Source organism: Phalacrocorax carbo, chromosome 8 (genome assembly GCF_963921805.1).
Source record: "Phalacrocorax carbo chromosome 8, bPhaCar2.1, whole genome shotgun sequence".
Taxonomy (NCBI): domain Eukaryota; kingdom Metazoa; phylum Chordata; class Aves; order Suliformes; family Phalacrocoracidae; genus Phalacrocorax; species Phalacrocorax carbo.
This window is the reverse complement of record NC_087520.1, coordinates 22,268,867-22,295,651: the sequence shown is the minus strand read 5'-3', so window position 1 is coordinate 22,295,651 and position 26,785 is coordinate 22,268,867. Positions and strand designations below refer to the sequence as shown.

Below are 26,785 nucleotides of genomic sequence, written 5' to 3'. Positions count from 1 at the left end.
AACTGGGGACAAAGCACAGCTTCAGTGAGGGAGGACCCAGCAGAGTGAGATGCTGACCAGGGCAGTGGTGCTGCTGCCTACTGCTTGGGTGCTTGGTGAGTTGGGCTCTGGCACTGGATAAGTCCTCATGCTCCTCACCCCAAGAACTGCTGGATGGGCTCTTCATGTGTAGTGTAGCAGTGGGGAAAGAGGCAGGTGTCCAAGCAGAGCTCTTCCTTTTCTGGCAGGCTATCATGGAGGAGGCTTGTCGAAGGAGGAGAGCTTTCAGAAAGGCTGGAGTAGACTGAGAGTGCAAGGTATGGGTGCAGGTGGGACAAAGAAGAAAGGAAGGACACAGATGCAAGACAGGGTCTTGGAAGAGATCGAAAGCTACCTTCCTAGTATGTTCTCTCAAGACCCAGCCATGAATATTACCTAGTGTCCATGCTTCTCTAGCACTGTCTTTTGCAGAATTAGGGCACAAAAGAGAACTCCAGGTTCTCCACCCACATCTTGGTCCTCTCAATTAACCCCCAAGCCTGACTCTTTTGCCACAATCTGATACAAATTGTCCCCTCTGTTCTCCTGGGCACCCTAGAAAAGGCACAATCATCCACTGCATTCACTTTGGTGCCAGAAAATTCAGAATCCAGGCAGCTTCTCTCTGTCCTCAGGCTGGTGGATGGACTCTGACCTCTCACCAAGCTGTCCTGCAAACCATCTTTCTTGGCAGATTCCTCTTTGAAGAGCAGAAGCCATGGAAAGTGGCCCTGCAGGCCAATGAAGTGCATGCTGTAAAGTCAATTGAAGCAACTGAATTATTTCAAGGGCCTGCCATGCTCTTATAAAATAAATAGCAAGGTTTCTAATGACAAAGTGACTATTGGTTTAGTCGGATAATTGTATTTGTGATGCCAGCAGGCTGGACTAGTGACAGACTGTCCTGTTATCAGCAAGGAGTCAGCGTGGTGATGCCTTTGCTCTCTGCAAAGCTGTGAAGGAGTGAAGGCAAAAACCACCAAGTTCCTGCCAGACCCTGCAGTCCTATCACGATTGTGCCATAATGAAGTGGTTGGAACGTCCAATTAGATATTTTTAGACTAAATACATCAGTGCCTCTCAGTTGAGAGCACTGCAGCACCTCCAGAAAGCATCCTGGGGGCAGGCTGATGATGGCGAGGACTTGGGCAGAGAGGGATGGGGGAAGGAACAGGCTTTGCAGGATGAAAGGGGACTAGGAGTAACCACAGTAGCCATAGGGAAGGCAGAGCTGAAGTCCAGCCATTCTAGGCCCAGGAATTATGCTTGTGAGCAGTTCAGGGCAAGCATGGCAGGGTGACTAGCAACCTGCAGCAGAGAACGTGGTTCTTGCTTGGAGGACACCTAGGCTGTATTAAGTCCTCCTGTGTCTACCCTCCCTGCTTTTGAGACCATAGGCTTAGTAAATCACTGGGGAGATAGAAGAGCTCAAGTGCGCTGATGCACAGCCCTGATGGACATGCCTTGCTTTTTTTAGAAAAGCGCTATCTGAAGCTTAACAGTGCCAACCTGACCTAGTGTGGCAGCAAACTTGGGCACACAGGTATCATATCTGATGGTGGTTCAGGTTTTTGGTAATTATAGTTTATACATGTATTTTTCAGTTTGGCTGTAGTTTGCTGAATGCCTTATCAATACCAGCTGTAAGCCCTGGGCTGGGAATTGATGTGCCTTCTCTGCTGCCTGGAGCAGAGATCTGAAAGTAAACGGAGCTGGTACTATGGGATCCTTATGCAGCCTGCCTGACCTTCCTTTCATAGAATCATAGAATGCCCTGAGCTGGAAGGGACCCACAAGGATCATCGAGTCCAACTCCTGTCCCTGCACAGGACAACCCCAAATTCACACCATGTTTCTGAGGGTGTTGTCCAAGTGCTTCTTGAATATTGCCAGGCTTGGTGCCATGATGCCTCCCTGGGGAGCCTGTTCCAGGGCCCCACCACCCGCTGGGTGAAGAACCTTTTTGTAATATCCAACCTAAACCTCCCCTGGCACATCTTCCTGCCATTCCCTTGGGTCCTGTCATTGGTCACCAGAGAGAAGAGATCAGCACCTGCCCCTTCTCTTCCCCTTGTGAGGAAGCTGTAGACTGCTTTCTTCTTGTCCTTTTTACCCTGGCAAAGTTCTTCGCTAACCCCCAAGCATCACTTGTTTTTCTGTTTGTGGACATATTATTCCACTTCCATTTTGAATCATCTTGTTTCTGAGACCTGCACAACTGGGAAAGTCCTTGGGGAGAAGGTGTCTCTAAGAAACAGGACAGTGTAAGAGGGGAGCATGTGCCTTGAGGGTTTGAAGCCATCCTGTTGGCTTCCATGTTCTCTCTTGGCAGCAAGTGACATATTTTGGGGAGCACCATGCTGTTGTGGGGCAAGAAAGGCTTTGCTGATGCAATGCCAGCACTGGAGCCCTTCCTCTGCCCAATTTGAGTCCATTGCAATCTGAATTTAAGTGTCAGGGTTTGACCTGTTCTCACAGTAGTGAATTATATGACCGTTTCTCAATACATGCAGCCAGTCTGCAGCTGGTAGAGACAAGTGTGACCTAGACCAGGACTTGAACTGTGAGCTCCCAAAGTGTGTGTGCCAGACTCTGCAGTACGGTGGCACTCACAAACATGCTTGTAGCGTCTTGCTTGTGAAAATACATTACAGGACCCCGCTTGTTCTTCCTGGCATCTGTGTTTCATATTAGCTGACTCTAAGGACTGTGCTGCTGTTCTCTTGGCATCCATCCCCTGCCAGCCCTGGGGACCCCATTGCACAGGGGCATCCTGAGGAGGACTGCCCAGCCCAGGGGTGCTTGCTTGTGAAGGGGAGCTATTTTTAAAGCAGCTGGGGCACCAGACAGGTTGTTTCCTAGCTCAGCAGCACTTGCTGGGACATGTCGGGTGCTGTGGCAGGGATCTCCCTGTTGCAGCTGCTCCCCAGCCTGGATTCTCAGTGGAGGCAGGAAGGGCCCCAGTAGGGTGACTGGCCCAGGGCCCTCATCAAGGACTTTTCACTGCTAAAAGCTTTAAACGAGGAGAAGGGAAGGAAGTTGTGCGTTAAACCCATTTCTGTTGCATGTTGAGAGCTGCAGCCAGTCCAAGCCTCAGTGCCAAGTAAGGGGGGGCAGCTGCCTCCTCAGCATCCCCCAGCAGCCCTTCCCCAAAAAGAAGGGGCTTCCTTGCCTTGGCCACAAAGTAGGGCTGGATCAGGGCTTGTCCGTCAGCTGCTGCCCTGCCTGTCACCACTGAGTGTTCTTCATGGGTAAAATAACACCCAGCTGGCTTGGCCGCAGCAGTGCCCAGCTGGAGCAGTGGGTAGTTCTGGCAGCAGGCTGGTGTGACTGCTAGTGCTGCAAGGTCTGCATCAGCCAGCATGCCTGCATGTGACTACATGAGCAAACAGGTCTCTTGCCTGCCAGGAGGGACCTACAGCAGGTCCCCATGGTTCATGCTTGCCCTGTGAACTGGGGCTCAGTGGTCAGGTGCTGAGTACAGTAAAGGCATGGAAAGGGTCTCCTTTCCTGGCCCAAAGAAATGGAGGGTGGGCACGCAGAGGTCCCAGAACCCCTCTGGAGGTGGTACAGACCCCACTCACTCTCAGCACTCGGCTCAAGCACAGCCTACATAGGGCAGCTGCTTGCATGGGGCTGTGGGAGCTGGGTCTGGGCAGGCAAGCACGCTGTGTAGCTCAGCACCAGCTTCTCCTGCTGTCTGAGCAGGTGGTTCTGCTCCAGATTTTCCTTCTCTCTGCTTGTATCGCAGTCTTTGGAGTATGATAGAGTACAGGCTTCCCCTGGCTCTTGTCTGCACTTGCACAGCCTCACTCTCATCTGCACTCAGATCACAGCACTGGTCCCTGCAAACCCTTTCCTCCTTTTTCCACCTTGGCTGCCCTGTGCTGTGCCAGGGGCCGTGGGGTGTCCCTCCCCCTTGCCCTGCTTTCCCCTCTGCCTTGGTATCTTCTGCATCAGCTCCCAGTCCTCAGAGGATGAAGGTGTGGAACAAGGTAAGATGAGCTCCCACCAACCTCCTGTGTGCTATGAATAGCTGCGTCACCCAAGCATCATCTGAGAGTGATGTGACCAAGTTCAGGCTCCTGGAGACCTGCTGCATCCATTGCAGACACACCCAACACTTGATCATCAGAGTCGATGGAACAGGGCCCCTGTGGGTCCCACTGGTGACACGGAGTGTGTAATCACATTAGCACGTGGCAGGACACCTCTCAGGTTATGCACAGCCTAATCCCATCTGGCAGCTGCTGAGGCTGGTGTCCTGCGGCTGGGTCAGCATGCCTGTACCTTGCTGGCAGCGGCAGCCAGACAGCTTGCAGCAGGGAGCCTTCCCCCTGCAGTAAAGACTTAGCAACCTGCCTTCAGCTCTTGCCAAACTGTGCTGGGGCACAAGTGGCATGGACAGGCCAGGGCAAGGGCTATCTTTGATACATGTGTCAGGTCTCCAGCTAGGCCTTTGGGAGGGAAGGGGAAGGCAGCTCTCCTGTAAGGAATACTCGGGTCTGGGAGAGAAAAGTGGTTTTCATAGTGCTGGTAGAGTACCTGTGTAGTCCCTGAATGCTCCTTTCCTCCCTCCATCCAGGCTGGACTAGGGTTGATCAGGAAACCTTGATCCTCCCTATTCATCCAGGCTGTTGCCAGAGAGATTCAGTTCTTGGGGCAGGCTGTGCCTTTGGGAGGGAGTTTTGCCGGCAGCACCAAAATATCCCCTGCCTCTTGACTCTCTCAGATCACTTCTTGACCGCTGACTAGCATGGGAACCAAGCAGTGCAGCAGTCTATATGTGCATGAGCATACAGAAACACAGCCATTTCACAGCAAGGAAGCCCTCCTTTTTCTGGTGGCAGATGCTGAAGCATGAAGCTGGATGATCCCCAGCTCAGAGACTTATTCAGTGAGCAAAACCATCCCTTCATACACCCACAGACGCTACCTGAGAGGACTTGCACTTTTGCCCCACCACCTGCCCTAGCTGCCCCCCGGGAGAAGAGTGGGTTGGACCTGATCCTTCCCCTCCAGGATGGGAGGTGCCTGGCAGTGCTGTCCTGGGTGAGCTGGCCAGGGAGAGCTGAGGGACCGAGCGTGGATATTCTTCCCTCCCCTGCTTTTGAAAAAAGAAAAGTCACTGCCCACATGTGAGTTATGTGGTGATGATGGCTCATGATGGATTGCGTATAAAATCCCTTGCATCCCTGAGGATGCTACCAGTTGAAAGCTTTTATGGCATTTTAAAAATATCCACAGAGAGGGGGAGAAGATGGATAGGTAGGTGGATCCCTAATAAGGAGAGAAGAGGAAACAGAGAGGGAATGGAAAGACTTTAGTGAACAGCATGTGAGTGATTACTGAGGGAGGGGGTAGTCTGGTCATACTGAGCGGCTGAGCTGCATGCCCAGCAGGAACGGGAAACCCTATAAAAAGCCTGGCTGTGAGATATGCTCCTTGCACGTGCCGGGGAGAGAGATGGGGTGAGCATGAGCTTAGGCTGCCTCTCCTGCGGGCACTCACTGCATTTTACAAGTAGCTGTTAAAAATAATCTGTGACTCTTGGAAGGCTGGGCCTGGGCTGGCTGCTGCTGCCGCCTTTGCACAATTCCCCAAACAGCTCCAGGCTCATCTGTGCTCCTTTCCTTGCCTTGATGCTCAGGCTGTCAGCCTTACCTGGGAACTGATGGATGAGGGTGGTCCTGGCCCTGGCTTTCCCCAAGGTGGCCTTTCCCACCTGGGTCATGCTTTAAGAAAGATGCTGAGAGCTGCATCTCTGCTCTGTCTTCTGGCTTTCTGCTGCCTGACAGCTTGCAGCACCTGGAGGCAAGATCTGGTGGGTCTGGGGCCGTGGCAGAACTGTGGTGGCTGGGTGAGGGTGCAGTACCCCTTTGCTGGCTGGGGCAGCAGTCCCAGGGCCGCTGGCAGGAGATCCCTTCAGCGGGACAGCCCTGCTCTGCCTTGTGTGACACTCGGCACAGTGTCTCCCCAGGCCTGGGAAGCAGCTCCAAGCCCTTCCCTGTGCTTGTGGCAGCTCTCCCCATCACTCAGGGAAGATTACACAAAGTGTCTCCAAGAAATGCTAATTGCTTTGGCTTGTGGTCGATACAGCAAAGCCACTGGGCATTCAGAGCTCTTAGTCAGCTTAGAGATCAGCCAGATCCTTCCTCTCCTTCCCCTTGAGAACTGGTGGAGATCTGCTGTGGCAGTTGCTGATCCCCATATCCCTGGGCCGCAGCTGAGCCGCAGGCTTGTGCCCAAGCTGGCCCAGACCTGTGGTCCCAAATACCCGGTGGCTCAAGGCACAGGGCACTCTCACTGGGGCATTGCAGCCTTGGGGTGAAACACCCACGCTGAGCCCCCAGCAGGCACATCATGGAGTCAAATGTACCCCTTGTGCTGGAAGAAGGGTGGCTGGAGAGATAACAGGAGTTTCCCATCCTCAGGGAAGAGGGTGGAGCTCGTGCTGCAGCAGCAGCAGTCAGTACTGTTCTGCTGTCTGTCCTCCCAGACCCCTCAGCTGCTGCTGCCCACCTCTGCTCTGCCACTGGCAATTAAAGCTTTGCGCAGCCGGGCTCATTTGGTGCAGGCTGCTGGGAAGCATTCCTTGGCTTTGCCCCTGCTTGAACTGCAGGGGAAAAAACACTGCTAAAAAGACTCCTCTGTCAAACTTAACAGCCTGTCACATCCAAGCCATCTCCTTCTGGCTTGCTTTCTTCTTGTCTTCCCCCAACTTCTCCTTCCTCATCAGCTAGGCAAATACCTGGGGAAGCCAAGGCTGGTGATGGGTTTGCCCTGCCTCGTCTGGGCTGGGGAATGGCAAAGCTGGAGATGGTGCTGCTTGGTCCTTGTGCTGTATTTCTCCAGCTCACAGCTTTTTTTTTAATGCTGTAGCGTGGGAGCTGAAGTCCAAGCTCAGCCACCTTTTGTGGGTGCTGAGGTCTCTACCCTACCTCCGTCGCCAAACCCTGTGGCAGCCCATAGTCTGGGGAGGGTGAAGGGTGCCTCCTGCCCTGGCTGGCTTCTGCTGACTCTGAGGATCTTTTCACCTGGTCTGAAATAACTTCTGGAGGATCAGTGGGAGGGTCTGAGCCAGCAGCACAGTCCTTGCTGGCAAGTGCCCATTACACTCCCCAAGAAAGAGGGTATCCCCAGTCCCAGCTCCCACCTTGCCTGCCCTTTGCTGGTCTGCTGTAAGAGCATCCCAAGGGCATGTGGCTCGTCAAGAGACATCATCTGTGGCTGCCTCAGCCCTCATTTCCCGCGTGGCGGGTCAGGTGGCATAAAGGGTCCAGTTTGGGAAATAATTTTGTTCCCTGGCAGGCAGCTTTTGGCTCATTTAAGCTAAAAGGATGCACAACAAAGCACATGTTCATTTTTTTCCCCCTTGTAAGGGGACTTCTTCCCTGAAAATGCCAGCTCTGCTAGGCCCATTGATTGCCTGTTAATAGTCACTAATGAGGAGCTGGGAGATGTGGCTTCCAGAGGCTGTTGGGAACAGGCCTTCAAAGGCTTGGGAGGGACATCTCAGCGGGGAAGGGAGCTGTGACCTCGATGCGGGTGAGCTGAGCTGCATGAATGGGTTTGTTACTGGAGAATGCCCCAATTGCTGTGCCTATAGCATGGGATGGTAGCGCTTAGCCCTGACTCCAGAGTGGAGAGCATGGAGGGTTAAGAGGATCTCTGGTGGTTACTATACACAGATGGATTTATTTACGTATATGTAGCAGGGCGATGGGATGGGGAGGGCTAAACAACCCACCCTGTCCAGGAGGGGGGGAGTTAAATCTCTCTGGCTGTATGTTGGGAGCACAGGGCTTCTGGGCAGCAGGACCTGGTGCCAGGGCTTGGCTATTAGCCTCCAGCCCAATGGTCAAAGGCTGGGGTTGGTTTTTGGTTTTTTTCTTCCCCAGTCCTGATGAAAGGCACCAAAGGCTTTTAGCAGGAGCCAGCTGTGTCTGCCTCCCTGCTGCTTCCCGTGCTGGCAGCCGCTCTGCTTTTGAAGTCAGGTTGCTGGGTGTACGCAGGAGCTGAGGAGAGCGTGAGTGCGGGGGAGGAGAAAGGGAGAGGGTTACATCTGTGCCGAAACCCCTCGTATGCTCACGGAGTTTGTTGTTCTAGATGTGCCTCGTCCTGTTGCGTCCCCCACTGTCCCCAGTGTGGTTCGTCCTTGCCCAGCACCAAGCCCTGCTTGATGCCTTTTGGCCCCATCGCTGGGCTGCCCCATGTCCTACCAGCAGAGGCTGAGGATGTGGCTGGTGGGGATATTAAGCCCCCTTAGAGTGTGATGTTATGTGAGCACCAGTGCAGAGGTGTGCTTTTACCTGCTGAGACAGCTGCTCCTCTCCCACAGCAGCAACTTTCTGGGTGCTGATCACCTGCTGCCCTGCTCCAGGCGTTCCTGAACCATCTGTGCTAATTACTTCAGTGGTGTCTCTTGTCTTCTTTGCTAAAATGGCTGACCTGTTTCACCCAGTGCTTTTCCTTGGAGTTTTCTCAGTTTTCTTTTTTCCCTGTTCCCACCAGGCTTTCATGTACCACTAGCCCCACTGACCACCTCTTGCTCCCCAGGTACCTGCTCTCATCCCTGCAGTCACAACCCAGCACTTGCTATCTGCCTGCAAGAGCTGTTTCTGTGTTTTTTGTTCAGTTATCGTGAGGGCAGCTCAGCAGAGGGGGAGCTTCCCTTTGGGATTTGTTATTTCATTAGAATAAACAGCCAAGTGGGATGATGTTTTCTATTCCAGCTGAGAGACAGGTGGTAGTTGCTGCTTTTTGACCCACCCTGATACCTGCTTTTTTCGGTTCTCTACCTTTAATGAAGTGGGATGGAGAAGCAAGAGTGGAGTGTGCCTGGGCAGTAGATGCAGGTCATGTTCTTGCAGTGCAAGGGCTTATGTCAAGGTATTTGTGGTTGCATCTCTGCCTCGTACTCTGACATTGGGTCAGGGGTTCAGGTAAGCCCCAAGCCATGCACCAAAGCGTACTTTGTTCCCTGCTGCCTCCATGCTCCTTTCACAGCCAGCCACGGAGATGGCCCGGCATTGTGGGGTTGGGACTGACTATTGCTCTGAAGGGCCTTGTGTTCCACTTGAGGGTCTTGGTAGTCTGGCCTCCAAAATGCCATCCTGGGGGCTCAGGGGATGCAGGCAGTCCTGCTCCACTTGGAAAGTAGCAGGACAAAGAGCTGGCACAGCTGGGCTGAGAAATTGGCCTGGACCCCAAAAATGGGGTGCAGTGGGGAGTGGGAATGTGGGCAGCCCTGAGCTACTGTGCTGCGTGTGATGTGCTGTAGCCCAAAAGCTGGGCCAATCCTTCTGTGCTAGTGGAAGAAGGGAGGTGCTGAATAACTTGGCCCTGCACACCCATCTGTCTGTCACCATAAGGGTCTCTTCAGTTTGGGGTTTGAGAACCTCCTCAGGGTGCAGGCAAGGCTTCTTGCAGCCTCCTGGGTCTCTAGCATGGCACAGTTGCTGCCTACCCACACCACAGCGGGACATCCTGCAGCATGGCCTCAGGCTGCCAGCCTGGGAACTGGCAGGGGGGACATGCCATGTCCTGCTGGGACAGTTGCAGAGGGTCTGAGAGACAGTGTCTCTTGGTGGTGCACCCAGTGCACGCTCTGGGTTGCCTTGCTGAAGGTTGTCCCAAGGTGAGCAGCCTAAAGGCAGCTTTCTTCCTCTAATACAACACTTGTGCTTTCCCACCCCACTGCTCAGTCCTGCCCTAGCCTGCTCCATTAGTTTAGACTGTTTCCCTTCTTTTTTTTTTTTCCTGGCTGTCCCTTCCTGCTGCCCTTCTCTTTCCTTTTTCCCTGTTTCTCTCCTGTGAGCTTTGTTCACCCCAGCTGTGTACCAGGGTTTCCACTGGTGACAGTGACTGCCAGAGCATCTCTGCGTCCTGGAGTAGTGGCCCTATGGTTGCCCTGGCCATGGAGAGTGGCAGGGCACCCTCCTGCCCCTTGGAGGGACCAGCTGCCCCCTCCTCCTAGGGATGGAGATCCCTGGGGACATCCCAGAAACACATCCCAGTGTCTGAGAAGAGGACAAGTCAGGGCACAGGGTGGCCCTTGCCAGCTGAGGATGGGCCTGCACAGCCCCATGTGCAGGGGGCTGGGGGAGGCACTGGCAGGGCTGGCTGCATGGCACAGCTTTATTTGCCTCTTGCTGTCAGAACTGTTAATCTTCAATAAATATGTTTTTAATGAGCAAGTGCTACTTAAAGAAAATAGAGGAGCTGCTGCAGCCTGGGCAGTCCCTTTAGGTTTAATGGTCAACCACCACCTGCCAGCAGAGAGGAATATAAAACTGTATAAATATGGAGCTGTACCCCATTGCAGGACATGTGCACCTTTCCTACTGGTTTTGGGAATAAGCTTCCTTTTCCCACCCTAGAAGCCATGCTATTTCTTCTCTTGATATCATCACTTGTCACCATGCAGGTGACTGGAGTGACTTGACCTTGCCTTGTCCAGGCTTGGGGCCCCAGGGTGCAAACCTCCCTGTGCCTGTGGGCGAAGTGTTGCGTGGATCCTAGATTGAGCCTTTGCCCATGGCATGTGGAGGACTAAGGCTGGCAGCAGGGATTTGGATGCATCCCCTGGCCATGGTCTGGTGTTGGAGGATGCAAGTGGAGCCATGGTTTGGAGGCAGAGCATGGCTTGTGGCTTTCTGGTGCTGCTTTGAAGACAACAATATATCTTTTCAGTATTTGTCAGAGCTTCTGTGCCCCGTTCATGAGATAATTAGGGTGACGTGTTATTAGTTGATTATGGGGGGAATATATATTTACTGAGGATTTATTCCAGAAACATTAATCTCCTGTATAGTTGCTAAACCCCCATAAATCTGATTTTGATAATCAATTGGTATTGCAACCCCCCCATAAGTATCAATTAAATGCACATTTAATTCACATAAAGTTGCCAAATCTGCTTGTACATTTCTGTCCTGCTGTTTCCCTCAGGCAGATGTCTGTGTATGTGCAAGCTCAAGTCTGTTTATCAGACAGCCTGAAAGCAGAATATGGTTTGCCAAGGCGGAGCAGTTACAGTAACAGCAACGCTCCTCTCCCATGGTCCTACATAGAGGACCCTGCATATCTCGGCTTCCTGCTGCCAGAGCTGCTCAAAGTGCTTTGCAAACATTGCTGTGGTGGCCCTTCCCTGACTGTCGTTTTTGTGCCAGGGTTTGCAGTGAGGGGAACAGGAGCAACTGCAGGAGACTGCACCTGGAGCAACCTGGGATTGCCCAAGGTGCGGGGGTGCGGGTGTGCTCAGGGAGCGGCAGGGAGGAGAGATGCAGTTGCCAAAACCCACGCAGAGGCTTCCAACAGCAGTAGCCTGGGATGGAAACTGAGGTCTTGTTGAGTTTCTCTGGGCCCTGACCACCCTTGGGCCAGCCGCGATGACTTTTCAAGCCTTAGTGCCCAGTGGATGGTGGGGGGGCACAGGGAGGTGAAGCATCCATTCCTGGACTAGCTGGATACAGTGCTGCCAGATTCCTTCAGGGCTGGAGGGGAATCTCCAGCATCAAACATCCAGGCATCAGCTGGACTCTGTTGTTGGGGCTGCATTGATTTATTTTTATACTCTTGTTTTTGCAAGTAGTAGGCAGCTAGCTGCAGTGGTGCACATGCCAGCAAGGGCAGAGAGCTGGGCTCATTCTGGCAGAGTTCTGGAGGGGCTGGTGATGTGGGTCCCTGGCAGGAGCATGGCAAATCTGCTGCTGCCTTTCATGGTGTGGGGTTTTGCCCCTCACCTGTGCTGCTCAGGTGCTTGCCCCTGCAGCTGCAGGGGCTGATGCTGTTTGGAGTGCAGCCACCCTGTCCCTGCTGCCTCTGCTGGTGCACTGGGAGTGACAGCTGGGGCTGTGATGATCTTGGTGATGGGGACTGTACTGGGGGAGCCATAAAAGAAATTATGAAGCTGTTCAAATTGCTGGGAAGATATCTACTGAGAGATCCTCCTGAGCCTGGCTGGAGCCCAGCCTGCTAATTACGGTGGTATGGGAAATACACAAACATACAGGTGGCAAGAATAACAAAAACTGCTGTCTTTTAATATCGAAAGCTCAGTTTCTGGCCAACTGAAACCAACATATGGCAGAAGCTAAATGCTAAGAGCTTTGGGTGAGACGAGTGCCTTGCCAGCCTGTGCAGGAGCTCTTCAAGCCCTTGAAGAGCCCAGAGAGGGATCTGCCTCTCCTGGGGCAGCGGGATGGACATGAGCCCGCAGCAGCTGCTAGTGGAGGAGCGGGGAGGCCAGGTTGCAGTGGTGGCTGGCCATGTATGCCTGCATGAGGGCACGCCTGCCTGTGCTAGGAGACAGCTGCAGGCAGGGCTTGCTGCTGCAGACTCCCAAGAGCCCCATACTGGTTCTGCCCCAGGGACGGCCTGTGACTGCTCCATTCTGCTCTGTCCTGGGGACTCCTTAGTGCACCCCTGCATTGCAGGGAGTTGTTTCCCTCTGAATCCACCTGCTGCCTCTGCTGGGTGGGTTGGGGCAGTGGCTGGCAAAGAGGCCTCAGATGCTGCCATTGGGCACTTGTCACCACTGGCCAGTGACTCATCACTGTGCTTAGTAGTGCTGCTGGTAGGCGAGTGTCCCCTCTGGGGTGTCTTTCTGTTGATCCTTGCAGTGCCAAGGGGCTGTGCTCTTCCTAGCTTGTAAAAGATGCTCTGTCCCTACAGGGTTTTACCTTACCTGCAGGCACTAAAGATGGGATGGGTGAGATGGGTATCAGGCAGCAAGGGGCCAGTGATGTGGTGTTTTCTAGCACTGTGCTAATGAGCCTGTGGGTCAGCATGCCTGCCTGATGGCTTGTGCTGTCCTGCAGTGCTTGTGGAGCCTGAAACCTGTTGGTGGCCATGGGGGTCTCCTTGGCATGGCACTGTCCCACAGTGCACCCCACCACCTGCACAGCCCTGACAGCTGTGCTCTGCCACTCATATGCATGGGTGGGTGCCTCAAATAAGCTCCATAGGGGGTGGGTACAATCTTTTTATGACCACTTAAAGGCTCCATTTGCTACCTTTAACAGAATTAGAGTGGGGATCACAGTAGATTAAGAAAAGCAGTAAACACCCTCTGTGCTGCATGGCTCTTGTCTGCGGGGACCCAGCTGGGGCTCTGCTGAGCCCTTGTCTGAAAGAGGGTTTGCACAGTTTTTGTGGGATGATCTGTAATAATTGGTGTATGTTTTGTCTCTTCCAACCCCATGGTTTGCAGGCAGTTTGATGGTTCAGCAGAGCTCCAAAAGGATGTGGTGGTGCCCTTCGTGCTGCAGCTGTGCTGTCCCCCTCCCAGGAGCACAGCTGATGAGATCCCAGTTGTTTTAGAAAGCACCTTCCCAGGATATAAGAGCAGACAGAGGAATTTGGAGCCTGTCAGAAAAGCTCCTGATGGTGTTTTGCTGCCAGCCCTGAGCTGTAATTCATCCCCTGGAATGGAACGGGTTGGGGGTGGCTGGTCTTGAACCTCCTGTCCCTCTGAGCACATTCTGATGGCATTGAGATCGCTCTGTAACGTACACCCCTTCCATGCATCCTATTTATGGGGACATTGTCCCCTCTGTGATGCCAGGGCTTGCTTTGCCAGCTGTCACCTCCAGTCCAAATTCCCATTTCATTGCATTAATATCTATACAGTGTTTCTGGGTAGAGATTTGATTTCAGTTCCCTCCCTGGAGTAGGAGTTAAAAATAGCAAATCAAACACCCCACATTCCCTGGCTATGACACAGTCTCCCAGGTTGGAGTTACAATGCCAGCATGAATGGTTTAAAATAAAACAAGTGTACTGCATTCTGCAGAATAGGAGAACAAGCTCCAGCCTGGAAAAATTATATGGAGGAGTCTCTGGTCTTCTAACCTGTGCCTGCAAAAGGCAAGAATTTCTTTTCCTTGCAGTGCTTATATTAGCCAGATAAATGATGCTAAACACAGAGCGGTTAGTGGAGTAATACAGGAGGTATTCAGCCCATCAGGGAATCAATTGTCGCAGAAGAAACCAGGAAGAGATTAGCTCAGTGCATTATGGTTTGGGGCTGTCTTTCTAGAGCATCATGTACTCTAGATCACCTTGCCAAGTATTGGCTGGACGCTAAACTGAATGATTGGGGCAGAGGGGTGCTGGGCTCAGCAGCGCTGTGGTCCCTCTGAAATAGCAGGGTGCAAATGTGTGGGATAACTGGGTGGATCCTCTCCCAGAAGTGGGTACCAGACTACTTAAGCAACAGTCTGCTGCAAGGTGGCAGGTTGCCAACCTGGCTCTGTCTCATCTATTGGGGCTGTTTCTCTGATCTGGTATAGAAAATCCTAAATCCCCACATTTTTCACTCTCAGACACTGCCCTAGTTTAAAAATGCTGGCTCCTGGCTTGCTTTGTAATATTTTAAATATAGCATTCTATGTTTTTGATGTATGCACCATATGTTTTGAAAACGGCAACAAAATCCATTGGGCTTGTGGGTGGAGGTTAAAGGGAAAAAGCATTTCCATACGGCAGGCTGCAAATACAAAATACAGCAGCAAACAGAAAATCCCTCCATGCATCAGCCAGAAATAAGCTCCTTTCTGTCCTGGCTGTCTCTGGCACGTTCGTGTGCGTGTGAGGAACCAGCCTGAATGTTTCCATTGTGTCAGCTCCTGTCCTGGACACCCTGGCACTGATTCCACAGCCCCCTCCAAGGCCCAGCGGGAGATGCCACTGTGTCGCAGACCATCTAACAGCTCCTTTGCCCTTTCCCTTCCTCAGAAAGCCCCTTTGCTGCTTTTTGGGGTTTTTTATCTCTTTCAGCTGGTACTCCTCCTGCTAAAGTTCGCCCAGGCTGCTGCATACCAGGATGGTGGTGGCAGGTGGGCTTTGGCAGCAGAGAGGAGAGTCCCCCTGGGCTCCCTGCACTCCATGTGGCACAGAATGCCTCCCAGCATTGAACACAGACTATTTAACAGGAAATTTGGCCTCAGCAAAATGATGAGCTAACTGTTCTCATCTTTTGGCGAGAACTTCAAGTTTAGTCTCTCCTACCATGCATACCTGGCATCCCTTGACTCTGGGACCCAAGAGCATCCTCTCACATGGACCCCCCCCCAGACTGCTCCAGCCCAATTAGAGCAGAGAATGGCATTGTGTGGGCTGGGGCTGGGTCCAGCCCCCAGCTGAGGCATGTTCCTCCTTTGTTTTCACTGTCTGAGGCTGCTGGGTGCACTGTTTGGCTGGTTGTAGCTCACCCACTTGTCATGCCTCATGAATAAAATCAGGGAAGGGGGGGGGAGGGGGAGAAATGCTCTGGCTGGTGCCTGGCTGCCAAGAATGCTGCCTCCTTTGAGACCACCCTGCCAGGTCCCCTCCCCAGCCAGGTGAGCAGGGAAGAGGCTGGGGCGGTCAGGGGTGGCAGTGGGGCTGGTGGGACCCATGTGGTGTTGAGTGGCCCAAAGCTCCTGCTGGGGGCGGGCGGCAGCTCTAGTTTGGCCCTGCACTCAGAGAATGGGTGGGATGCAGTGGCCACATGTACTGAGGGAGGGGCATGTTGTGGGATGGCCACAGTAAGGGAGGTGATACGGGGGAGCCTTTCATATTTGCTCTTGCTCTGCAGCATCCCACTGCACTGGAGATTCAGGGCTGGGGCTGTGTGTTCCCCCAGCCAGGCAAGCATGCCCCGGGGATAACAGGGTCCAGCAGCAGAGCAGAGGAAGGTTGCCATTTGGCTGTATGCTGCAGCAGTGTCTGCCAGAGAACGTGGCCTCAGATGGTCCTCTGGCACCTAGGATCCACAGAGGGTCGCCAAAAGCAGCTATGTATCTCCATGACCACTCAGGTGGGTTTGTGTTCTCCCAGATCCCTGTCCCAGGGTAGTCCCCTCCCCAGCCCTGCTTTGGGACACAGGCAGAGCTTGAGCCATAGATGTGTGATGTGTCTGTGTGCAGGATGTACTCATCCATGTCACACCCCCTTGCTCATACGCAGTTTATTTGTATCTGTAGCAGCTCTGACAAGATTTTTTTTTTTTAAGCTGAACCAGATGTAAGGATGAAATCCCATCTTCAGCCTCTCAGCAGGGATCTCTCCTCACCCTCCTGAAATAAACCTTTCTGCAGCCCAAAATGCTGATCTTGGAGAGTGCTGCCCATCTGCCGGGGAGGGGGCTGCCCCGGAGTGGCGGCAAACACCGGCAGCCTGCGCAGGTCCTCAGCCACATGCAGGAGGCAGGGGATGTCTCCAGCTGCAGGTCAGGGCTGGGATGCTGCAGAGAGATGTATGTGGGATGAGAGGGCAGGAGTGTTTGTCAGCTCTCACCATGTCCCTGGCCAGATCGTTGGCTTTGTGCATAAAAGGGTGGTTTTGTGCAGCACCATAGGAGCCTGGGCTCATCTCTCCTGGCAGGTGCTGCGAGGGCTCTGGATCTGGAGTGTTGTGATGCCCTGGTGCAGGGCTGGGATGCACACTATGAGGCCAGGGGTTCTTGACAGCTACCCGCTGGCTCCTGTACCTTTGCGTCACCCTAGGCTTTGCTCCTGATGATTATTGCTTCATCAGACCTCCTAAATTGTGGCTGACCCTCTGAATCAAGAGGCAGTCCCTCAAGAGGGACCTGGTCTGGCTTTCTGGGCCTGGATCCAGCATCTTAACAGCCTTCCAAGTGAAGAGCTGATGAGCGTGTGTGCAGGCATCTGCTCAGGTTGTCCAAGTGTGTCCCCCATGGTGGTGGGGCACCTCTGTCACCTCCTGCTGGGGTGAGGGGGAGAGAGAGAAAAGAGCTCTGGGCAGTGCATGTGCTCTGGATTCGGCCCCTGAGGATGCCTGTTTGCTGTCTGCATCCTCCATTTCTCCTTCAGCTCATGCACTCATGCCTCTCACCCCCTCTCCCCCATGGCTTCACTGCTCCATTTTTCTCAAAAGCAAAGCAAATCAATAGTTGCCTGTGCTCCTGGGTGGTTCTCTGCAGCTCCCCAGCCCTACACCAGCTTGTGCTATGCAGCCTGGTGTGCTGCTACGGTGCTCTGCCCAGCTGCTGGCTGTGCACTGGCTTGATGGCAGCCCCTGCACAGCTTGGCTGGCTCCTGGACCACAGGTGGCACTTGGGCTCCTGACCCTGGCCATGGGAGCTGCAGGGTGCTTTGGGATGTCTGAGTAAAGCCCTTCTCAGCCCTGCACATCCTGTGAGGAATGGCTTGTGGCACCAAACCACCAGGCACCCAAGATTGGGGTGAAAGTGCCTTGTGCAGGGACCTCAGCATGGCTGTGGGGAGCCTAGTGGAACCAGGATCTGATCCAGCTCTGCTGCAGTGATGCTGTAGGGCCCTAGAGGCTTGTGCATGGGGCCAGAGCAACTCTGATCTGGTCCCTTCCACCCCTGTTGCACCCGATACCTCTGTGCAAACCAGGGTGCTTTCCCAGCCAGGCTGCTCTTGCAGGGGGTGGGGGACCCAGAAGAGCTGGCAGCACAAGTCATCTCATAGCCATCAGGAGATGGAGATACATATCCCACGTGCTGGGGGAAGCATCTCACTTCCCAGCACTGCTAGTCCCAGGTTGCTGGTGGGGGCTTCATACCACTGAAGTGGCTCTGGCTAGCAGTTGGATAGCTAAAAGCTGGGGAGCTGCACCAGCAAGGAGTGGTCCTGCTCACTCCAAAAGCTTGCTTGGGACTGCTGCGATCCTCGCTGGTACCCTTCTGAACCTGGGCTCTGACAACCAAGAGCCTCAGCCACCTCTGTGTGCTGCAGCAGGAGCTGGCCATGCAGACAGCCACCACACCCCAGCTTCACCATCAGGGCAGCTTCACCTTCACTGGGCTATTTTCATGAGTCTGACTTCATGTCAGAGTGGGGCAAGAGCTTCAGGGCTATGGCTAGCTAATGTCCTCACAAAGATTTTAAGAGAAAGAAGAAAAATAGCCTCCTGGCTTGCAGAGGTGCAGAGCATCCTTGTGCCTGCCTGAGAACGGGGCAGAAAGGGCTACTCACAGTTGCTGGATCTACCCCAGAGCAGGCCCTAGTACCTTTGGTGCCTGGGAACTGCCATGCCATCTCCTCCTGTTTGGCATAACTCCCTGCTCCGGGCTCACCACAGCTTCTGCCCTGGGCAGTCATGTGTTTCAGCCATTATTAATTAAAATGCAGCTATCCTTTCTCTTCCTCTCCCCAAGACATCAAGAACTGCTGAAATATTCTCAGGGATAATAGGGTAGTGGAATTAAATTGTTACTGTGAAATTTGAGCTGTGCCTTTTGGAGATTTATTGCTGTTCTTAGAGCCTGAGATTCCCTGTTGAGTACTATGTCTCCAGCACCACGCTCAGTGGAAATACCATGCCTGCCTGGGGATGCCATGTAAGAAATACACAGGCAGCTGTGGTGCATTCAGCCTGCATGCAGATAAGGTATACCAGGTGCTGAGGGATCTCTTTCCTGTGAGCTATCAGAGGGGCTGAACTCCTCATCTCTAACCTTCGTGGTTATCTGCAGCACTCGGTGTCAGTTCTGGGATGCAGACTGGAGCCCCAGTGGGACAGGTGCTCTGTGATATGGCACATTAGGATGAAAATAGTATTGCTTGGGGAGAGCAGCTCCCAGTGTAAGCATGGTGCTAGGAGCAGAGGCGGATTTTGCCTGCAGCTTGGAGTGCTGTGCCCAGGAGAGTGACCATGGGAGGAGCAGCCCCAGCCCCTGCCCTGCCTGTGAGGAGGGGGCTGCTGAATGCACAGCCTTTGTCTCCCACATCGCCCAGTTCTTCTGTTCCTCCTGCAAGCTGCTGCTGGGGGGGGGCATGCACAAGGTGGGGAGCAGCTGGCCCAGTGCAGGGGGGCTGAGCATCTCACAGGCCCTTCTTGGAGGTGATGAAATAGGAGAAACTGTCTGGTGCTGTCTGTAAGTCATTGCAAAAAATCCCCAAATCCCACTTGCATCCTGGCTGGGGGGCCTGCTTGGGCCTGGTGCAGGGAGGCAGGCCCCTGCACTCCCTTGGGGGTCCTGCTCTCACCCAGTTTGGGGGTCTGTGGAGCCCAGAGCTCTGCTGGAAGGGGCTTCCATGATCTCTGCAGACAGGCAAATGTGCTAGCGCCAGGCATCCCAGCTGCAATTGCAGTTCAAGGAGATCTTGTTGCCATGACAAGCTGTACAAGCATTATCTGGGAAAAAAAAGACCCTGGCAATGCTTATGGGAGACGGGAGAAACACAGCCAGCATGGCGGGCGCATACATACCACGCAAGCCATGCACTAATGTGGCTGCAAGCATGTGTGTTATCTTCCAGCAAGACCTCCTGCCTTGCTCTGTACCCCCTAAGCTCCCACACACAGGGCGCACAGCAGCCTTCCTGGGCCCTTGCCCTCCTCCAGCCCACACACAGCTGTCTGGGCAGGGCCTTGCAGGAAATGGAAAGTATCAGCAAAGCTTTCGAGAGATGCTGGCCCCATGCCGCAGCGCTTGCCAGGCAGTGGAGGCTCTTGCCCACCGAGCCCGCCACTGCTTCATTTACTTAGCAGCAGGGGCTGGTGAGTGATGATAAAACTTTAAAGGGTAGTTCTGTGCTGGGAAGCAAACACTGTTAAAATCCCTGGTGCCTCTGGGCAGGTGCTGCTGCTGGCGTGAGAGCATTGGTAGTGGGAGATGCAGCCCAGCTCCAGGCACCCACCGTATGGCATGGATCAGCATGGGGCTGGGGATGCTGTTTAGGCTGTGGCGGGATGCCATGCTCATCCTCCTTCCACTGCCTCTTGAGTGATGAAAGGATCTGTTTCCCCAGACTTGCATGAGTGGTGCCCTGGGTACGGCTGCATTGCTCCGACCCTGCGAGTGAAGATGCCACGGGATGGCTGGGGGTTGCTGGGACAGCGTCCTCCCTGGCTCACCAGCTCCGGGCAGCCCATGGAATAGCTGTCAGGCTGGGGAAGCTCAGGAGCGCTACACAAGGCTTTCTGTTGTCATGCTGCTCTGCACCAGTGTCTTCAAATTTCCCTGCAGCTGCAAGAACTGGAAGAGCAACTTTTTCCTCTTTTTCTTGAGAATCTGCAAAAATCACCGTTGCAGCAGTTGGTGCTTTCAGCAAATCGGGCATCTTGCCCAGCACACCCCATGGCCCAGCTGGCGGTGGGGCTGAGTGGTGGTGCCAGGGGGTTGCACATTTCTGCAGGGGAGGGGAAAAAACCTGCTGCAGCCTCAGCCGGCAGCAGCAGTGGGGTCTTTGGGTTTCCCCAGCACGTTATGGCCCTGCCTGGGCTGCCTGTACTGGGGAAGTAAACATCCTGCAGGCAGGCACGGGCCCAGCAGCCGGGTCAGCACAGCTTCCTCAGTGCTCACGTTTGAGAAAAATTTCCACAGCAGCCAGAAGTGAACTCTGCCGCATGGGCAGGGCCCTCGCTATTTACTGCTCCATCTTTTTTTTTCCTTTTCCCTTCTATCCTCTTTCTCCTTCGTCTCTTCCAACTGTGTTTTCTACTTTCCTCCTCTCTCTTTTCAGAGTGGTAGTAGTGTCGTGTGTCCCCCCCAGACCAATTCCCAATCCAGTACAGGGTCCTGCCATGCCATTGCTGTTAGCATGAGGCTTTGGCACCCATTTGGGCCCCTTCCCATGTCACTTGGCCAGCCACAGCAGCTGCCACCACTCAAGTCTGTGTGACAGTTTGCTGCCTCCTCCCAGTTCCAGCTTGACATGGGCATTGGGAAGCCCCCAGACCTGGCTGCTTTGCTTCCTAGCACGGTGCTGGGAGCATGGGGAGCGGAGCAAGAGGAGAGGCTGGTTCTGCCCACTGCACCTCTCTGTACAGGCAGCATTGCCTGTGTGGTGCAAAGCACAGTGCTGCTGGCTCTCTGGGTGGTGCCCACACCCCTGGACTTCATCCTTCCCACCTGCTGTCCTGCCAAGGCAGGGCATGAGCCTTCAAGCATCCCAAGGTTCAACTCTGCACCAGGACCCAGGGTCAGAGGCTGGAGCAGGGCCAGAGCATGCATTTGAGCTCATTAGGAGCCTGTTGCAGTGGTTTTGCCCCGCTGCCAGCCCTCGTGGGAGAGGCAGCAGGTGGGGGGGAGGTGCAGACGGGCCAGGCAATGCCGTGGACGGGGAGCGGCAAGGGTGCTGCAGGGTGGGAGCACAGGACTGGCACCCCTGCCCTGCATCCTTGAGCTATCCCTGCAAAGAAAGGACTTGCACAGCGCCTAGCTGGGAAGAATAGAGCTAGCATTATCCTCTGTGATGAGCCATGCTCATTCAGATCCTCCCCATAATACCTAGCTAAAGAGGACTCCCTCCCCCATGCAATGCTGGTGCTGGCCCAGTGTCCCCATCCTAGCCCCGTCCTGCTGCCGGCAGCCGCGTGCCCTCGCCTGTGCTGGCATCTGCCACTGCAGCTCTGCTGGCTGCCATCCTCACAGCATCCACATCTTGTTTGCGGCCTGCGTCACACCGAGGGAGGCGATACAGTGCAGAGTGACAGTGGTGGGGGCAAGGGGACAGTGTGAGGCAGGTGGAAGCAATAATTGGTCATGATCTAATTAGAGAAGCCTAGGGGTAGATTAGGAGCTGTGACACAGCGGAGGTTTTTTAGCTGTAAGCCGCAGATGGCTCTGCCTGCAAGCTGGGAGAGGAGAGGCTGGCATAGACTTGGCTGGGGTTCATAATCCTGCCTGCACAACGCTCTGCTAACTAACAGGACTGTTTTCTGATGGTTTGGAAATACCTCAGTGCCTGGTCTGTGTAAGGCAGGAGGTCCGTCCCTGTTGCTCCCAGTCCACCTTCCCTGCCAGTGCCTATCGCAGCTCACTGCTATGCTGCACATGTAGGGACAGCAATGTATGCAATGCAAACAGTGGGAAAAGCAGCTAGAGCTGCTCCAGGCTCAAATTATCCCACAGCAGATCTGTGGTACCTGTCCTCAGCCCATTCTTTTATCGGGAGCACCCGGCCTGCCCCAGCCTAAAAACCTAAACATTAAGTAAGGAATCATGTGACACTTCTGGATTTTACTTAGGGGAAAGACCAGAAGAGAAAATATCTTGACTAAGGGTAAATATGTAATTTTCTTCTTGGTCAAAATGACTTTCATCTGCAGAAGCTTGATGGAAAGCAGTGGGCAGCTGCCTGAGCACTGAGATGGCCATGCAGATGTCACAGCAAGTGTCAGATTTGCCACCGGAGCTGAGCACCATAACTGTTGGCCCCTTCCTCTATTTCAGGGGTAATTCTGCTCATCTTTCAGCTGGGCCACCGGCACGGCAGGGTGCACATACCCACACTGTGGCCCTTACCTGGCTGTCCGCTGCCAACAGCCCCCAGCACCTTTCCCCACCATCACCTTCTTCACAGGGTGCTGGGGTGGATGAACAGCTGTGGTGGCCAGAGCAGGCTCATTTCTCCACCCCAGGGTCGGAGGCAGCCCTGGCAGGACGGCTGGCTGCGGCACAAGCATCATTTGACTCCAAGCCCATCTTTCCCTTCCTCCCCAAAAGCATTTTTATGGCCACGGCCAACATCTTTGGCCGCTGTGGGATGGGAGGCAGATGTTCTCAGCCCTGCTGCTGATGGGAAACGCATATCTCACGGCTGCTGGAGCTCCCACCCTTCCTCCCCGGCCACCCTTGGGATGCAGCACAGCTCCCACCTGGAGGGGAAATCCTCCCCTTCACCTCCCATGGGGCTAAGAGCCGTCCAGGTCACCCTGCACCCCTGCTGCAGGGAGAGGATTTGGGGTGCAAGCTCCCAGAGTGCCACCTCTTTTTCCCTGCATCCCAGTGGGGCTTTCTCCTCTGCCCCCAACCCAGCACATTGTGTCCCACCGCCAGTGCTTCACCCCTGCCTCCCCCTCAGCCTCCAGCACTTCCAGTAAAATTCCTTTCTCGCCAGTCATTGCCGCCCCTCGGCCTCGACGCCTCTGCGGCCAGTGCGCTGGCGGGGCAGGGCTTCCTCTTCCTGAGCCGCCCTGGCTCCCACCGTGTTCCTGGCCCCCTCCTCGCCTTCGCCCAGTGCCATGGCATCAGCCCTTCCCTAGAGACGTGAGGGCACGGGGTCTGCCAGCCAAGCCCACCTTAGAGTTCAGCTGCCCAGCAGGGGTGGCCAGGTCCCCTCACCCTCCCTAGGGGGAGCCCCATCCTGTGCCACGAGCTGTCCCATGCCATGCTGGTCCCACCATCCCCAAGTGGGTTTTTGCGAGAGGATGGTTTACAGCCCTTGTTAGCTCAGGGAGCATACAGAGGATAACTGTGGTGAATTGCTCACTGTGAGGGAGTGCAGAGGATCGAAAAACAGCAGCTGCTGCAGGGGGCTCAGCCCCATGGAGGTGTGAGGACTTCTAAGAGCAATGTCTGCCCTGCCACGCTGCTTCTGCTCTCCCTCACCTCCCAGCATCCACCCCAGCTCAGGTCTCACCCAGGCACACACCCAGCACCCCCTGGAGCTGGACCCCATGCTGACACCCACAGCACCCTCCCCTCCCCACAGCCAGCACCTGCTTGCTCACACCTGGCTGCACTTGCCAGCGCTCAGCCCCAGCAGCACGCCTTCCCACCCCCTGGCACCCACCCACCTCAGCTTCCCACAGTGGCACTGCCTCTCATTATTAATTAAAGGGTGAATGCTTTGCTCTTCCACAGTCCCTTTCACCTGTGGCTCTCTAAGCATTGTGCAAATATTAATTACTGGTAATTAATTAAATCAGGCCTCCCCATCCCCCGTGAAGATGTTGTCTCATAAACATTCTGATAACAAACAGCATCAGGGCAAGCTCTCCAGGCTGGGGGGGAGAGCTTCCAATTACCTGTTGCTAATGTTGCAAACTCCACCTGCAGCAGTTTCTACCTAATTGACCTTCCTGGAGGGCTAATGGGCTGGGAGAAGGAGATAGGTGGGAAACCAGCAGGACCTGGTCTGATCCCAGTAAGGGAATATGGATGGATCTTTATAAATACCCCTGGGTGTCCTGCTCCTTACAGCTTGTGCTCCTGGAAATTCGGTTCTGTGTTGCTGCTGGGGTGTGTGGTTGTGGTACATGGGGGTGCCTGGGTGGGGGTCCCAAGCAGCTGGTGGAGCTTGCTTTGTGTCAGCCTTTCAGCCCTGAGCTCACCTGTTTTCTGCATTGGTGTTGAGCTGCCATCCCTCCAAGGTGTATGAGGATCATCCCATCAGCCTCCCTCCTCCCTGGAGGGCTTAAAGCACTTCAGAGGCAGTGTAGGGGTTCAGCACTCCCCTGTCCTGCTGCTTCTCTGTGGAAGGCTGGGATGCTGTGCAGGAGGAGGACAGGAAGGCAAACGAGGTTGTTGGCCCTCCTGAAGCAGAAGGCTTTGGGAATGAAGGAGGGGGATTGCCTCAGGATGCACAGCAGGATCCTGCAGATTGCTTACTGCAGCATGAGTTGGAGGATCTCTTGAGTGAGGTCCCTCTGCACTCCTAGGGGGAAAAAGCTCCTCTACATAGCCTTGAGTGTGATCTGGGGCACCATCTCTCCCCGCCCCAGGTCACAAGCTCCCTTGCTTGCATACGGCTGCTGCTGTCTGTCCCTAAGACTGTACAGGGCACCAATCCCTGACCAGAGGTGCCACCTTAATCCCGATCAGTGGGAATCTGTTGTGTGCCCACGCATGGCAATTTGCTGCCTGGCTGTGACCGCAGTGGCTCCTTGGACTCTGCGGATCAAGCGCCAGCAGGAACCCAGCCCTGGGCTGCCTTTTGTGCTGCATTGTGGAGCACAAATGCATTAATCGCTGAGCGAAGCCAGCTTAATTTCCTGCTCTACCAGCAAAAGTGGGAGTAAACTGGGGTGCGATTAAGGCATTCCTTGGGCGGCTCCCACCCCCCTCACCCCGACTGCTGTATCTTGGCCTACGAGGCCACTAATGCTACTTACATTATTACTGGATTATTTTGGTGTAATGAGCTTTGCCCTGCTCAGCTGTCCCTCTGCTCAGGGGTGTTGTGATGTGTAATACTTCCTGCACGAGGCCATGAGGCGGGCAGCTGCCTGCTCGAAAACAAGCAGAGCCCCAGCAAAACAATGCGTTAATGTTCCTGGAGCAAAATTCCAGCATGGGCCAGAGGTTAATCGTAAATCAGGGAGCTTTTGGCTTAGTGCTGAACAAAGCCAGCAGGCAGGAGGGTGATGGTGCCCTAAGCTGAGTCCTGACTCATCTCCATGGGTGCAAAGAGGAGTGACCATATCAGTTTCATCTATGCCAGTGGTGTAACACAGCTATAAGCATCTCTTCCATCCTCAAATCCTTTTCGTCTGCCTTCCCTCCCATCAGACCTGCTAGTGCAGAGGCTTGGTGGTGTGTTGCTATGGACACCAAGAAGTTTCGCCTAGAGACCGGAAGCCTGGAATAAGGGATGCCTGCATTTTCAGTGATTGTATTTTTCCTTCCCACTTTTTTATTATTAATGTTTGTTTAAGTGTTGGTTAATTCCCAGCCTTTCTCCCCACCTCCCTCCTGCTTTTCTTTTCAAGCTTTGTGGATTGCTGTGGCTGTGTCCCAGGGCTTGGCTTCTGCTTCGTTCTCAGCGAGGGTGCGAGCACGGGTGTGTGGGAGGAAGTTTCAGTGCTGTAACCCTTGCTCTGCTGGAGACCCCTACAGAAGAGATCTCCCATCTATCCCAGCCTCAGGAGATCCTGTTGGGGTCAGGCCTGGGTGCCCCCAGACTGCTGCAGAGTTCATGGGTGCCCACCAGCAGCAGCAGCTGCTGCTGCAGGAGGTCTTGGACCCCTCTTTCCGGGGCTTGTACTTCCCTGTAGAGCATGCCTGCAAAAGCATGGATGGAGGTCGCCTGCTCCCATTATAGGTGTTCTTCATCATATTTTGTACCTCAAAGTGATTTAGATCTAGACTAGTTAGTGTCTCTGCTGGTCTGAGCTCCAGGCCTGACTCCTGTTTTATAGCTCCTCTGTTGGCACTGCAGTACCCTTTAGTACCTCGAGTACCTCTGGCCTCTGAGAGCTCTTGGCCTGCAAGAGCATGATCAGGAGGGAAGTCCCAGCAATTCTTGGAAGTTCATGTCAAGGCTGGAGCCTGAGCTTTGCTGGTGGGCACTCACAGAAAAACACCTCAGCTTTTCTTGCAGCACTTAGTTTGGACTTGGCAAGGCAGCTAGTCCCCAGCAGCTCCATAGCCCCAGGGGATGGAGCAGTGTTCAGGGAGGGACAGCCCATTTTCCCAGTGCTGCACGTCCATAGCACATGTCTCTGGGCACTTGGCATATGGCATGGGATTTTTCTGTGAGACAGTCTCAATGCCATTTTGACAGAGAAGTCAATAATGGGCTGTTTCTCTTCCCTGTCACATGATCTGCCCCATGGTGAATGAGGAGCCTCTCTGATGAGTGATGTCCTCTGTCCTGTTCCCCTTCCTCCCTGCTATGGAGGGAGTTCACATACCATGTTTCAATCAGCTGCTTCTCTTGTTCCTGGGAACGCAGTTCAGCACTGGGTCAGAAAGTCTCTGGTCCATTGAAATCCTGCCATTCACTGCTCAAGTTGCCCAGATTGCAACTCCCTCTCTGAAATCTTACAGCAAACAAGTCTTTTGCTGCTTGGCCCATGCCTCCAGCAGTTAGCATGGTGTCAGCCAGCCCAGAGCTCCTGTGAGCAGCCCATGCAGTTGCAGGTGGGGCAGGGAACGCAGGAGCTGCTCTTTAAAATGTTCAAATCTTGAAAGCTCCTTGAAAAATTACTTCTTCATTGAGTTCCTAATCAAACAAGTGAAAGCTCAAAAAAGACCAGGAGTTCCTTCCCATGCTGCTGCCAAATCAGTGCTCACTGGTGTGTTCCTGAGCAGGCCAGTAGCAAGCCAGGACTGCCT

General features: G+C 54.1%; 1 protein-coding gene across 12 annotated transcripts in view; it reads left to right on the top strand.

The window, feature by feature from the left end:
- ABLIM3 (actin binding LIM protein family member 3) overlaps positions 1 to 26,785 on the top strand; it is a 56,397-nt gene that overhangs the window by 5,225 nt on the left and 24,387 nt on the right. The window lies entirely within an intron of this gene.